Raw genomic sequence first — 15,878 nt, forward strand, 5'->3', positions numbered from 1 at the left:
CTTCAAGAAGGCAACATATTTCTTGTTGTGAATCTATTATTGTGATTATGCAGTCATATTCAGTAGGCTATGTATTTGTTAATGAAGGAAAAACACAAGCCTACATGCTATATTTGCCAATGTTATTTGTATCTTTTGTGTCTTTTAATATAATTCTAAAGGTGAACTATACAATATCGGTTTTAAGGAAAATCCTTTTTTACGGAATGAATTCAACCCTGATCCATTTCGTAAAAATGGAATTTACCTATAATATTATTAATTGCAACTCACTTCAAACAGCTTTGCTGGTGTTCACTTTTTCCATTTAAGAAATGCAATGCTTTATATACCACAAAGATGATGTAGAGAAAAGCAGAATCAGAACATCGCCTTCATTTTCATAAGGGCATTTATATTCATAAAATTCAACTGTCAGTTACTTGTTCTTTGAGAAGGGATAAGAGCAATAAGTAATTATTATTAGGAGATTTCAGGCTGATGTAGTGATGCGTTGCAACATAATTTGTAACTTTACTATGTCGGTTTGAGCGTGCACAAGAGGTTTGCTAAATCAATTTGCTAAGGTACCCTCTTAAAACAAATATGAATTTGACTACACTTGCTCTGATACAGAAATTTTCCAGAAATCCTGAGTACAGTAAAATCTACTGTTGTTGTTTTTATTACTTAAGAATTTTCTGCTATCAGTTGCTCCATATCCATAATCCAATTGATTCAGGTTTCAGAAAGATATGCAAATAACCACAGGATATGAAATAGATGTAAATGTACTATTTCACTAAGGTGACATTAATTTATTCATTTTACTATATTATACCACATGCCAAGGCATGATTTTTGTTTCTTTTGAGCAACGAAAGGCAAGCATTGGTCAGGAGAGTGAAGTGGTGGGGTGGTGGGGAAGAAGTTGGGATGGTGAAAATAGGGGAGCATTATTTGTAAGATTCTCCACAAAACAGAGGTACAGAGATGCAGTTCAAATGGACAATAATAATCACATAAATATTTGATTTGATTGTCACATGTATTAGTATACAGTGAAAAATATTGTTTCTTGAGCACTACACAAAGCATACCGTTCATAGAGAAGAAAACGAGAGTGCGCAGAATGCAGTGGGGTGTAGAGAAAGATCAACTTAATGCAAGGTAGGTCCATTCAAAAATCTGATGGCAGCATGGAAGAAACTGTTCTTGAGTCGGTTGATATGTGACCTCAGACTTTTGTATCTTTTTCCCGACGGAAGAAGGTGGAAGAGAGAATGTACAGGGTGTGTGGGTCCTCAATTATGCTGGCTGCTTTGCCGAGGCAGCGGAAAGTGTAGACAGAGTCAATGGATGGGAGGCTGGTTTGCATGATGGATTGGGTTACATTCACGACCTTTTGTACTTTCTTGCAGTCTTGGGTACAGCAGGAGCCATATCAAACTGTGGTACAACCAGAAAGAATGCTTTCTGTGGTGCATCTGTAAAAGTTGGTGAGAGTTGTAGCTGACATGCCAAATTTCCTTAGTCTTCTGAGAAAGTAGAGCCGTTGGTGGGCTTTCTTAACTATAGTGTTGGCCTGGGGGGACCAGGACAGGTTGTTGGTGATTTGGACACCTACAAACTTGAAGCTTTCGACCATTTCTACTTCATCACCGTTGATGTAGACAGGGGCATGTCCTCCACTACGCTTCCTGAAGTCAATGACTACCTCCTTCGTCTTGTTGACGTTGAGGGAGAGATTGTTGTCACACCATTCACCAGATTCTCTATCTCATTCCTGTACTCTGTCTCGAAATTGTTTGAGATCCGTCCCACTACGGTGGCATCGTCAGCAAACTTGAAAATCGAATTGGAGGGGAATTTGGCCACACAATCATAGGTGTATAAGGAATATAGTAGGGGGCTGAGAACACAACCTTGAGGGACCCTGGTTTTGAGGATGATCATGGAGAAGGTGTTGTTGCCTATCCTCACTGATTGTGGTCTGTGGGTTAGGGAGTTCAGGATCCAGTCGCAGAGGGAGGAGCCCAGGCCCAGGCCACGGAGTTTGGAGTTGAGTTTTGTAGGAATAATGGTGCTGAAGGCTGAGCTGTAGTCAATAAATAGGAGTCTGACATAGGTGTCTTTGTTATTTCGGTGTTCCAGGGTTGAGTGCAGGGTTAGGGAGATGGTGTCTGCTGTGGACCTGTTGCAGCAGTAGGCGAACTCGAGTAGAGGCAGGCAATCCGGGAGGTTGGAATTGACGTGTGCCATGATTAACCTTTCGAAGCACTTCATAATGATGGATGTTGGAGCCACCGGATGATAGTCATTAAGGCACGCTGATTGGCTTTTCTTTGGTACTGGGATGATGGACGTCTACTTGAAGGAGATAGGGGCCTCAGATTGTTGTAAAGAGAGGTTGAAGATGTCTGCGAATACCCCACCAGGATCTGAGTGCTCGTCCGGGTACCCTATCTGGGCCAGTCGCTTTCCGTGGGTTGACCTTGACATGACGTTAATAAAAACAAAGTGCTGGGTATACTCAGCAGGTCTGGAAGCATCTGCAGAGAAACAGTTAACCTCTCAAGTTGAATATGAACTGCAAAATAGTCATCGTCCACTCAAAAGGGTAACTCTGTTTCTCTTGCTAGCCCCTTCTTCAGGTGAGTGGGAATTCTGTTCACAAACAGAGCATATAAAGACACAAACTCAATTTACATGAATAATGGTTGGAATGCGAATACTTACAACTAATCAAGTCTTTAAGAAACAAAACAATGCGAGTGGAGAGAGCATCAAGACAGGCTAAAAAGATGTGTATTGTCTCCAGACAAGACAGCCAGTGAAACTCTGCAGGTCTAGGCAACTGTGGGGGTTACAAATAGTGTGACATGAAGTTGGGTTCCAGCTTTCCCTCAATTCGTCCATGATATTCACCTCTATTACTCCGTGTGGTAGTGACATCCACATTCTAACCACTCTGTGTGTAAAGTTGTTTCTCTTGAATTTCTTATTGGATTTAGTAGCGACTATCTTGTATTCACAGCTCCTCGTTCTGGTCTGCCCAGCAAGTGGAATCATCCTTTCCATAGTATATGTCCATCCTATCACACATTTGCACAATCTCGAAGACCCTCTTGAAGTCACCCCTTAGAAAAGGGAACAGAGCCCCAGCTTGGAACAATGCTTTATCAGCATCGGGGTGGCTGTTGGTCCACTGGGAAAGTAGCTTAACATTTTCAAGTATTCAAATCTATAGCCAAAGTTTGAAAGGAATCAGGGTCGAGGAGTATTGGAATCAAGGATGCTGAGCATTGCCAAGAAAGGTTCTGGGAATCTTTCATGTCGTCCTGGGGTAACTGGGCAAGGAGTCCTGAGATGTGTCAGCACTGAGAAACAGCAGCATGCATTTCTGGGATCAATAAGTTGCAAAAATATAATGTCTTTAACCGAGCAAAAAGCCCCAAGGTTTTTCACAGGAGAAATTATCATGCAAAATTTGACATTAAGTCACATAAGGAGATATCAAAAGAGGTAAAGAGGGAGATTTTAAGTAGTGTTGTAAAGGAAGAAAGAGAGGTAGAGGGGCAGAGCAATCTACCGAAAAAATTCTAGAGCTTGCAGACTAACAACTGAAGGCCCAGCCACCAATGCTGCAGCAATGAAAATGGAGAACAGGAAAGAGGCCAGAATTTCAGATATCTTGTGCAGCTCAGGTTGGAGCATAGTAGAGAAAGTGAGTGGCAAGGCAACAATGATCAGAACTTTGAAGCTGAGGTCTTGCCACATTGGGAGCCCATGTAGATCAGAGAGCACAAGGGTCATTTTAGATAGATAGATAGAATAGATAGAACAGTACAGCACAGAACAGGCCCTTCGGCCCACGATGTTGTGCCGAGCTTTATCTGAAACCAAGATCAAGCTATCCCACTCTCTATCATCCTGGTGTGCTCCATGTGCTTATCCAATAACCGCTTAAATGTTCCTAAAGTGTCTGACTCCACTATCACTGCAGGCAGTCCATTCCACACCCCAACCACTCTCTGCGTAAAGAACCTACCTCTGATATCCTTCCTGTATCTCCCACCACGAACCCTATAGTTATGCTCCCTTGTATTAGCTCCATCCACCCGAGGAAATAGTCTTTGAACGTTCACTCTATCTATCCCCTTCATCATTTTATAAACCTCTATTAAGTCTCCCCTCAGCCTCCTCCGCTCCAGAGAGAACAGCCCTAGCTCCCTCAACCTTTCCTCATAAAACCTACCCTCCAAACCAGGCAGCATCCTGGTAAGTCTCCTCTGCACTCTTTCCAGCGCTTCCACATCCTGCTTATAGTGAGGTGACCAGAACTGCACACAATATTCCAAATGTGGTCTCATCAAGGTCCTGTACAGTTGCAGCATAACCCCACGGCTCTTAAACTCCAACCCCGTTAATAAAAGCTAACACACTATAGGCCTTCTTCACAGCTCTATCCACTTGAGTGGCAACCTTTAGAGATCTGTGGATATGAACCCCAAGATCTCTCTGTTCCTCCACAGTCTTCAGAACCCTACCTTTGACCCTGTAATCCACATTTAAATTAGTCCTAACAAAATGAATCACCTCACATTTATCAGGGTTAAACTCCATTTGCCATTTTTCAGCCCAGCTTTGCATCCTATCTATGTCTCTTTGCAGCCTACAACAGCCCTCCACCTCATCCACTACTCCACCAATCTTGGTGTCATCAGCAAATTTACTGATCCACCCCCCAGCCCCCTCCTCTAAGTCATTAATAAAAATCACAAAGAGCAGAGGACCAAGCACTGATCCCTGCGGCACTCGGCTAGCAACCTGCCTCCAATCCGAAAATTTTCCATCGACCATCACCCTCTGTCTTCGATCAGACAGCCAGTCTTGATGAACAAGACTTGGTGCAAGTTAGGATACAGGCAGCAGAATTTAAAGAGCTCAAGGTCCTAGTGAGTGCTAGGTGGGATAACATTAATACAGCCAGGTCCAGAGGTTAAAGAAAAACCATGGATGAGGGTTTCCCAGCAGATGAGCTGAGGGAGAGGTGAAGATTAGCAATTTTAGGGAGATGGAAATACTTGGTCTTGATGAAGAAAATGTCAAGGAGAATAAGGAGCAGTACAAGATGTGGGGTGATGATAATGTAGTCTAAGAATTGTAAGCATCAAGTGGGTTTCTGTAATATGGGAATGGGGGTACTCTTGGGTCCAGGAGTATTGGGGATGCTTTTACCCAAGTTTTGGGCAGTGGACAACCAGAGTGACACGATTTTGGAAGATTTAAGGATATAGTATGATTGGAGAGGAGCATCAGGCAGTTTTGTGGGAAGGTTCAGAGAAAATAAACCTAAACTGCCCTTGCCCCTTTGGAACATCAAGCACCACTTCCCCACATATTCATATCTAATCTGTCAAAGGGACCACTGAACACTGGAATCCAGCAGCATAAAGGTGCAAGATATGGGTGTGGAAGCATTGGTAATGTAGCATAGGGTTTGTGAGCAACTCAAGGGCATTCGCAATTTGGGAATTGTGGAAGAATTCCGATGAAGAGGAGTACACATAAATAACAAAGCTTGATGGGAAACAAGTTTTTAATAAGTGAAAACATTCTCTCAATATTTCCCATATCATGTCCCCTCAGAATTTTATATATTTCAGTAAGATCATCTCTCATTCTTCTAAACCCCTGTGGGAATAGCCCCAACCTGTTCAACTTTTCTTCATATTCTTACGACAAAGGCCTTAAGCTGAGTCAGTAAGCTTTCTCTGTACTGCTTCTAATGGAAAGAGGAAGTGTGCGCAATAGCAATATTTTTTTAAAAATTAACCAGCTCAAAGAATTGACATGAATCTATAAGTACCCACTAATGACAGTATCAAATCTCTGACCAAGGTAAATGTTTATCTTTCCATTGAGGATCATGCATTTTGCACCACCTCAAAAACTAACTTGTGATAGAATTCTCAGCTTTAAACGCTATCACTCACAAGTGCATCATGAAGTTACTCTAGCTCATTACCCCAATATAATTCTTAACATGTCTGTATGTTGTTATGATAAGGAACTGAAATGGGACTAGCTCCACTTTATAGCCCCCAATTGGAATGTCAACCTATCAAGTTTGGTTGCTGTATCAATCCATTATTTTTGCATTCCCTAACCACCTAACGTACAAATTAATCACACCTGGTCTCAGTTCCAGGTATTTTGCTCCAACAGAAACTCTTCCGAGCGGTTCACTGGATGAAGAAAGAAGTTCCTTTTAAGCTTTTCATTCAGACTGCTATTCAATTGTCACCTCTTGTGGTGGTAATTATGCCAAAATTACTTAATGAATAACATGGAAGACCAGTCCTTCTCTCTTTCATGGGCATTAAGTACAGCTAAACTCATAAATTAAGCATACATGGCACCCATCATCTCTTAGTACACACTGATACTCTGCAGTTCATCTCATTCTAAAGGAAGATCCTTGCATTCTCAAAATGTAGTACACGGTAGCACAGTGGTTAGCACTGCTGCTTCACAGCTCCAGGGACCTGGGTTCGATTCCTAACTTGGGTCACTGTCTGTGTGGAGTTTGCACATTCTCCTCAAGTTTGCGTGGGTTTCCTCCGGGTGCTCCGGTTTCCTCCCACAGTCCAAAGATGTGCGGGTTAGGTTGATTGGCCATGCTAAAATTGCTCCTTAGTGTCCTGAGATGCGTAGGTTAGCGGGATTAGTGGGAAAAAAATGTAGGGATATGGGGGTAGGGCCTGGATGGGATTGTAATTGGTGCAGACTCGATGGGCCAAATGGCTTCTTTCTGCACTGTAGGGTTTCTATGATTCTATGAATTTGAGATGAGTTTGCTGAGAATAATACATTGATTACATTGAGAAAGGTATGTAACCTGCTTTCGGTTTATGGGAGTTCAAACATCAACCACGAACATGAAACCATCCACTTACTCAAAACAATAGGTTGCATTTATTTAAAACTTGTTTTTACTTGACTCAAAATTCCCCACTACAATTAAATGTATACTGCAAATGTAAACAGACATACAAACCAGTGAAAGCTAAATTTGAGTACAGTAAAACAAAGCACATTTTTGAAGTTATTGCATATTTGCATAAATGGTTATAATCTGAAGGTATTTTCACTGAAGTACTTTTTGATCATAAACAAAAATTGTCAAACTGCAACAGTAGATACTTGTTGATGCAAAAATAATTACGAACCACACATGATTAGATAAAATGATGAAACTTGGAAAAACAGTTACAAAGTACTCAGGACTTAACAAATTAAATTGTTAAGAAAGCTGACTTTTCCACTTATCCTCTGTGAAGGACTGTAATTTAAAAGCTGGAAGAATTTCAGGTTTATAAAATGGATGTGAAACTGCTAACTATATTCCCCAATACCTTTGGGAGATTGTCACTGCTGACAAATAAGTTAAACATTCGCAGGGATTCATATAGAGCAAAACAAGGAAATGAAAGCTACTTGTAGAGTAAATGAAAAAGTATTCAAAAAGGAGTTGCACAAAAATTGGAGCAAGTGAATTATGAATTGGAGAAACTGACAGATGGAATAAATGGAATCAAAGAGTTGAGACAAATCAATTTCAGGAGTTCTTGAAACTCTCAAGTTTCTTTGTAGGTTGTAATGTAGACATGGGCCCCAGTGTTACATTTAACAATGTGTGGATTTAAAAAACCTTCTGAAACAAACAAATGTCCGTAATCAACAGCAAAGCAAAAATAATCCTATGTAATCTTATTTGCTGCCATCCTTTGCTCTCTGCTGCTTATCCCTTCCCATCTGTGCTCTTTTTCTGATTACTTTATTTTCACTCAACCATTTTGATCATTTTTCAAAGCTCCCATCTGATTTTTATTTACACCTCAATCTCAATTATTTCAATTGTTGCACAATAGTAGCAGATGACTAACAAGTGTTCATGGTAAAACACTGTATCCGACACACCAATTCCATATTCCTTCCCATTACACTTCTACCCTCAGTGCCACCACACACCTCTCCTCCTCCCACTGATCACAATACGCAAGTGGGAGATATTACACATCACTATTTTAGAGTTCCCAAAATTGCCCTGAAGGAAACTACATAATGAACTGGCAGACTTAAACTGAACCAAATGTTATCCAGTTCCATCTGTTATTCTGGTTTTCTGACTCAGGCTAAAATAAAACTGCAACCAGTTTAAATATAGTGTGTGTGCTACTTAAAAGCCATTAAACTGCTTCTACTCCATATCTGACTTAAATTGGCAGAAGTTGAACTTGGGAGTTAAGAGATCAACTTGTTAAGAAAGGTGACTTCTGCACTCAACCCCCATGAAGAACTGTAATTTAAAAGCTGGAAGAATTTCTGGATTTCACACTGCAAAGGGCAAAAGCCAAGACACAGTCTACATGGAAAATGCTGTTGAACTTTTTTTTTAACAAAAAAGACAGCCTCCAACTTAAGTTACTTTCACTCTTCCGATTGCCTTCATTTTTTTCCCATTGTTCCTGGTGAAGTTGAAAGTCCTGTCATTTGAGTCCAATGATAGATTAATTTATACTATCAATGTACTGGACAGATGAGAGACAAGGTTATATTTGCTCAGAACAAAATGCCACCATAATGGAGAGGCCTTCTGGTAAAAAATGGAAACTGGCAGATAACATACAAGTCCTCAAACTTTGATTCAACATAAAGACAACTATAGCAAAGAATTATAACTAGAGCTGTAAAGGTGATTTAAGTAGTTCAAGGATGAGTCAGCAAATGCAATATGCCCACATCCATCACAGAGCTCCGTCCCATGAAAATTCTTGTCGATAATAAGGAAGGTAGGTAATTGGAGCATGGATGATTGCAGTTGCACTGCAATTACAGCAGAGTCGAGAGATGTTCCTTTCATACCTTACATAACACGTTGAGTTGGAAAAAGAGCTGGAAAGGCACATCTGTCAAAGACCACTTAAGTGCCTTGCAAAAAATGGCATCATTAACAGCTAAATTACCATGGGCAGATTACTCTGGTCAGTCACCTTTTGGAGTTGGTGGTGGTTATTCCCAGCTGATGCTTATATAACATATAAATCAGAAGGTGAGTTACTATTCTGAATTTCCCTAAAACAGAGTGACCGTAAATCTTGAACACTACAAGTACACTCATTAAAACTACATTCTTAAAAAATAAAGCACGAAGAGGCAAAGCACATGCTTCAAAGAAAAAGAAAACTGTTTTTTAAAAAATGGACATAATTATTTTAAACAGTGCTGTCGATATTACCAAAATTGATGGTGCTCAAGCCTTTCCACTTCAAGGCTTTCAACCAATTAGCACAGTGAATCAACAACAGAAAACACGTGGTTGTATGTACATCACAGCACAGATGATTTATGTTTTTAATGTAGCATTATGCTTTAAAATACTGAAAGGAGAAGAAACAGAAGGAGTGCAAATATGCCAGTGCCAAGAGACCCACCACACAACTAAAAAGCTAATAGCAGAGGATGATAAATCCCAATGGCAATGATAAGCCAATAGTAAAGAGCACTTCAAAAAAAAAGCATCATTTTTCTGGTGAATTGTGTGATGACAGACAATTAGCAGAGATTGCACCTACCCCACAGGCACACACGCCTACACAATTAAATCAACAGCATTACACAAGCTTCTTGGATCCACCAGGATCCCACAGGACTTGAAGCTGGGGAGACTTTGTACATTACTTTGAACTCGAGCTAAATACTTGAGTATTTAAATCAGACATTAGACAGCACGAAAGTTGAGACCAATGCAAGTAGCAAGACAATGCACCAAGATAAAATGGACAATAAAATGTTACTTCAATAGCAGCCCAGTCTTAAATTGCTCAAGAACTGAATTTCTTGTAAAGGATGCAAGCACTGTGAAACTTGATTACATGCATGATTGATAATGAAAATTAAGTTGGATTCCTAATACCTTCCAGTCCTCTCTTTCTGCTTCACTACTGTTCCAAACCTTCAGCTGAATGCCATCCCAAGTTTGTAACTCCTTTCCTAAACTGCTTTCGCCGTTTTTACAAGCCTCCTAAAAACTCATTACTACAAAGCTTTTGTCACCTCTATGCCCCTGCAAAGATTTGGCATCCGTCATTTTTTCCTATGAAGTGCCCTTTGATTTTTCTATATTACAGATGTTAAAAGTCAAAAGTTGTTTTTGTTCCAGGTTAAAAGAACATCCAAGAAAGATTCTTGGGACTCACACTATAATGTAGCAGATATACACATCATCCCTTGACTCAACAGTGCCTAGTTATGTAACTAATAAACACCAAAGTAGGCAACATTCAGGGCAGAACTGTATGAAGGTCCTAAAAACGACCCCTCCCTGTTGCAGCATGAGATGCGCAACTCCTCCCACACAAACCAAGAAAATACCACCCACCCCGAGTAACACTACTAGAACTGTTGCACAAGGACATATTCCTTTAAATTTGGCCCTGCCCCATCCATTAATCATTCTAGATAAAGTTCCAAAAGGCTAGTGAAACAACAATTGGGCCAGAAGTTTTCTTGATTGCAACTCAAACGTTTGTGATCTGCTGCTGGCAGGGGAAGAAACCCCACCGTTGATAGGCTCACAGATTTTACCTGATAAAATTATGCATTGTTCCGCTGTGGTAAAAATGAACAGCATGGCCCCACAAAGACACGTGGATGCACATGTTGGAAATTTGCTAATTGATTCTCCAAGCTAGGAACAATCACAATCTCTAGGATTATCTATATATACACCAAACTGTATGACTCCCAACATCTTGACCAAAAGTATTGTGTAGTCTGGAACAAAAGATGACCGGAGGAAAAAATTAGGGTGACAGAAAAACAATACAAAACAGATAATCAAAAATAAACAAGTATATCTAGCAGGTCAAAAAGTCCTAAAATCCCACACAAGAGTACCATCCATACAGATTTGTCTGCCTGCAGTCTTGATAGAGAAAAGTATACAAAAACAAAAAAAAAACATTAAAATAGGATGCGAGAAGTAAGGAAGAATAAACATGACTTCATTATAGCTTTAGGCCCATGATAGCTGCCCATTTACATGTTCTTGGTACTGCTAGAAAGTAATCACTTCTCCCTCCCTTCACACTTCTTGGGTACAGCAACATCGAGTGAATAAACAGCTATTACTTTTCTGAACTGTTGAGTTTCCTTTTGGGAATGAGGTCTCATTTCGGGCACTGCAAATGAAGAATTGAGTCATTTTCACTCGTTTACTGAATGACACCATAATTGATCAGTTTAAACACAGATAGCTGGAACTAATCCTCAGAGAGGCTGCTCTTCTCTATCATTGATTAGACAACTGAGCTGAACACAGTATTTATTCATTCTGAATGATGCTCATAAGGAGCTACAGGTACACAAACACCGAGTTAAGTACAATTAATGATATGAGCGTTGTGATGGTGTCAGCGAGAACAGAGCTAACTTCAGCAAAGAAAACGCATTGAGCAGATACAGCAAAGCTATCTGCAGCCCACTCTGTTAAATTATAATCTTTTGATTTGCACTGTAATATATTTTCTGTTGCCGTAATTCTTACAACCTTTGCGTTGACATCAATGAGACAAAATATTTTGGATCATACACATGGGCAAAATAGGCACACTGCTGGATGAGCACAAATGTAACCATGTTGGACAAGACAGATTGAACTCCTCCCAGATTTTCTGTGTGGTGCACTCAGTTTTCTTCACCTGTCAGTGAAGGATCTTTCTAATATCCTCTTACCACTTTTCATCCACGTTTTACTGAGGTCATATGCTTGCTCCAGGAGGAAAGATTCATGCCTGTGATGATAGAGCACAAATAAACCATTCAGACCATCAAATTTCAATTTGGTTAAAATGTGGTTAAAAAAATGTTTTTGCCTTTTGACGAACCTAGGATTTTAACATATGTGGGCACTCACCATGAGAGTACATTCTTATCAAGGAACACAAGTACATTGTTAACAAAGTGATAGCACTTAAGTTAATTAAGTAAGTTTGGAATGAAAGCTGTAATGATGGCCACGCAACTAATGGATTGTCACATAGAACATAGAATAGTACAGCACAGAACAGGCCCTTGGACCCACGATGTTGTGCTGAGCTTTATCTGAAACCAAGATCAAGCTATCCCACTCCCTATCATCCTGGTGTGCTCCATGTGCCTATCCAATAACCGCTTAAATGTTCCTGAAGTGTCTGACTCCACTATCACTGCAGGCAGTCCATTCCACACCCCAACCACTCTCTGCGTAAAGAACCTACCTCTGATATCCTTCCTATATCTCCCACCACGAACCCTATAGTTATGCCCCCTTGTAATAGCTCCATTCACCCGAGGAAATAGTCTTTGAACGTTCACTCTATCTATCCCTTCATCATTTTATAAACCTCTATTAAGTCTCCCCTCAGCCTCCTCCACTCCAGAGAGAACAGCCCTAGCTCCCTCAACCTTTCCTCCAAACCAGGCTGCATCCTGGTAAATCTCCTCTGCACTCTTTCCAGCGCTTCCACATCCTTCTTATAGTGAGGTGACCAGAACTGCACACAATATTCCAAATGTGGTCTCACCAAGGTCCTGTACAGTTGCAGCATAACTCCACGGCTCTTAAACTCCAACCCCCGTTAATAAAAGCTAACACACTATAAGCCTTCTTCACAGCTCTATCCACTTGAGTGGCAACTTTTAGAGATCTGTGGATATGGACCCCAAGATCTCTCTGTTCCTCCACAGTCTTCAGAACCCTCCCTTTGGCCCTGTAATCCACATTTAAATTAGTCCTACCAAAATGAATCACCTCACATTTATCAGGGTTAAACTCCATTTGCCATTTTTCAGCCCAGCTTTGCATCCTATCTATGTCTCTTTGCAGCCTACAACAGCCCTCCACCTCATCCACTACTCCACCAATCTTGGTGTCATCAGCAAATTTACTGATCCACCCTTCAGCCCCCTCCTCTAAGTCATTAATAAAAATCACAAAGAGCAGAGGACCAAGCACTGATCCCTGTGGCACTCCGCTAGCAGCCTGCCTCCAATCCAAAAATTTTCCATCCACCACCATCCTCGGTCTTCGATCAGACAGCCAGTTACCTATCCAATCGGCCAACTTTCCCTCTATACCCATCTAGTTCACTGATGTTTAGGGAAGAAACCTCCTGTCCTTACCTGGTCTGGCCTATATTTGACCCCAGCCAGAAAGCAATGTGGTTGACTCTTAACTGTCCTTTGAAATAGTGTGGCAAGAAACCCAGTTACCACTAACATCTTCAAGGGCAATTGGGATCTGCAATAAATGCAGGTTTTATTCACATCCAGTCATAGATGTCTAATGCTTAGAGAAGTCTTGTAAATTACAATATTTAGAGTGGAATATTTAATGTTTGAATACTATATTCAAAAATCTGCTGAATGTATTTTTAAAACAAAAATTTGAAAAAAAGTGCAGCAAGTGCTGAACCTTTACCCTTACGATGATTTGCACTGTAATATGCTTTCTGTTGCAGTACTTCTCATAACCTTTGTGTTGATTGTGTGGCCACCATTACTGCTTTTCATTCCAAACTTACTTAATTAACTTAAGTGCTACCACTTTGTTAACAAGGTACTTGTGTTTCTTGATAAGAATGCACTCTCATGGTGACTGCCCACATATGTTAAAATCCTAGATTTGTCAAAAGACATCTTTTTCAATCACATATTAAGCAAATTGAAGTTTGATGGTCTGAATGGTGTATTTGTGCTCTATCATCACAGGCATGAATCTTTTTCTTGATTTTCCTCCTAGAGCAAGCATATGACCTCAGTAAAACTTAGATGAAAAGTGGTAAGAGGGTATTAGAAAGGTCCTTCACTGACAGGTGAAGAAAACTGAGTGCGCCACACAGAAAATCTGGGCGCAGTTCCATCTGTTTTGTCCAACATGGTTTCATTTGTGCTCATACAGCGTAAGCTACACTCTTACAACCCCTTATGCCACGATTACAAGTGAACTTTTCTAATGGAGAGAATAGGGTTGTCAACTGGACAGCATTGTGCTATCGTCTCCAGAAACTTGAGACAAATCTCCTGTGCATTGCCTCAAGCAATCTAGCAAAAAGATCAAAACACATTAAAAGTAAGTTAAAGTTTATTATTAGTCTCAAGTAGGTTTACATTTACATTGTAATGAAGTCGCCACACTCCGACGCCTGTACGGGTACACTGAGGGAGAATTTTAGCATGGCCAATGCAACTAACCTGCACATCTTTGGACTGTGGCAGGAAACCGGGAGGAAACCCACGCAGACACAGGGAGAACGTGCAAACTCCACACAGACAGTGACCCAAGCCAGGAATCACTGGCGCTGTGAGGTAGCAGTGCTAACCACTGTGCCACCGGAATAGTTGTGTGTTCTGTTTATTTTCTTCACGAAAACAATGAAGATAGGAAAGAAAATGGCTGTTTGACTAGATACGGTGATTGTAGCTTATGTGATGAAACTGGTTGTCTTTCAAATACCTTTGAATATTGACAGAAGCAAGCAAACAATTCTGATTAAATTTGACAATCAACACAGCAGGAGAGCTCATCACACTTGCATACTGACAGATCATCATTCATCTCACAGCACTAATAAAGCTGCAAGAGGGACAACTGAAAATGTACCATTACATGACACACAGTTGAACTGTTAGTGATGGGAGATTTAGGTCAGTGCAGCAGGATGCGTGGAATATGTCAGGTGCCACTTGCATATTTTCTCAACTTGTTTCTTTAGTAAGTCAATGTTAAGATCTGATACTGCATGGAGTAAACAACAACTGGTACTTAATTAGTCCTATGTACATACAAAAATATTTCAAGAGCAAAAGTTATATCCATTACCGATAACTCTATTATAACTAAAATATCAATCATTTATTCCAATTCCTGCATCAGAATTTCAATGTTATACATTTTTATCATTTTCTTTCCTAAAGCACCAGTTTCTCCCTCGGGAGCAACCTGTGTTGCTATCCTCTTTCTAATTTAAGTAGCCATTACTGATGTATGTGTCTTGACAATTGAGTGTCAGAAAATACAGCACTGACCACATCACAGTCAACCTTTGTCCAACCTAAAACCAGTGTCTTCCATTTGTGGTCATTAACTGTTAACCAGTCCTGAATTGTTTCTAGATGTTGAAGATTATGCTAGTGACACTACTGTTACCCCCAACTGCTATTAGTCAATTTATCCCAGAGCTGGGATGCAACCTGGGAACATGTCAGTCTCTATGGCTAAAACTTGGCAAACCTCAAGCAGGAACAAAGATTAGGGAAACATAGTTTCTCAGATCATCAGGCACATGGAATGTTATAATCAGCAAACATTCATTAGGAAGCTGGACTGATATTTGATTATGTAACAGACTGAAGATTATTGCACTGTTAGGACTTGGATGATTGAACCCACTTCTTGGAAAAGTTAAAAACTCAATTTGAAACAAAGGAACATCATCAGTGAAAAACAACTGAGGTTAAAATATCGAACATCATATATTATAATGGTTAAGATCAATATCCACCAGATGTAACTGACTGTCTTTAAAAATTAGGGGAAATATTTCTTATAATGGATCAACAATGGCTATTTATTTAAATATTAACACTAACTATTTATGGGGCATCATGGTGGCACAGTGGTTAGCACTGCTGCCTCACAGCGGCAGGACCTGGGTTTGATTCCCGACTTAGGTCCCAGTATCTGCGTGGGTTTCCTCTGGGTGCTCGGGTTTCCTCCCACAGTCCGGAAGATGTGCTGGTTAAGTGCATTGACCATGCTAAATTCTCCCTCAGTATACCCGAACAGGCGC

At 40.4% G+C, this 15,878-nt stretch overlaps 1 protein-coding gene across 7 annotated transcripts in view; it reads right to left on the bottom strand.

Moving 5' to 3' along the window:
* The window catches only part of LOC144498775 (activating molecule in BECN1-regulated autophagy protein 1-like), a 409,078-nt gene that overhangs the window by 228,624 nt on the left and 164,576 nt on the right, over nucleotides 1-15,878 (bottom strand). The window lies entirely within an intron of this gene.

Source organism: Mustelus asterias, chromosome 9, assembly GCF_964213995.1.
Source record: "Mustelus asterias chromosome 9, sMusAst1.hap1.1, whole genome shotgun sequence".
In the NCBI taxonomy this organism is placed as follows: domain Eukaryota; kingdom Metazoa; phylum Chordata; class Chondrichthyes; order Carcharhiniformes; family Triakidae; genus Mustelus; species Mustelus asterias.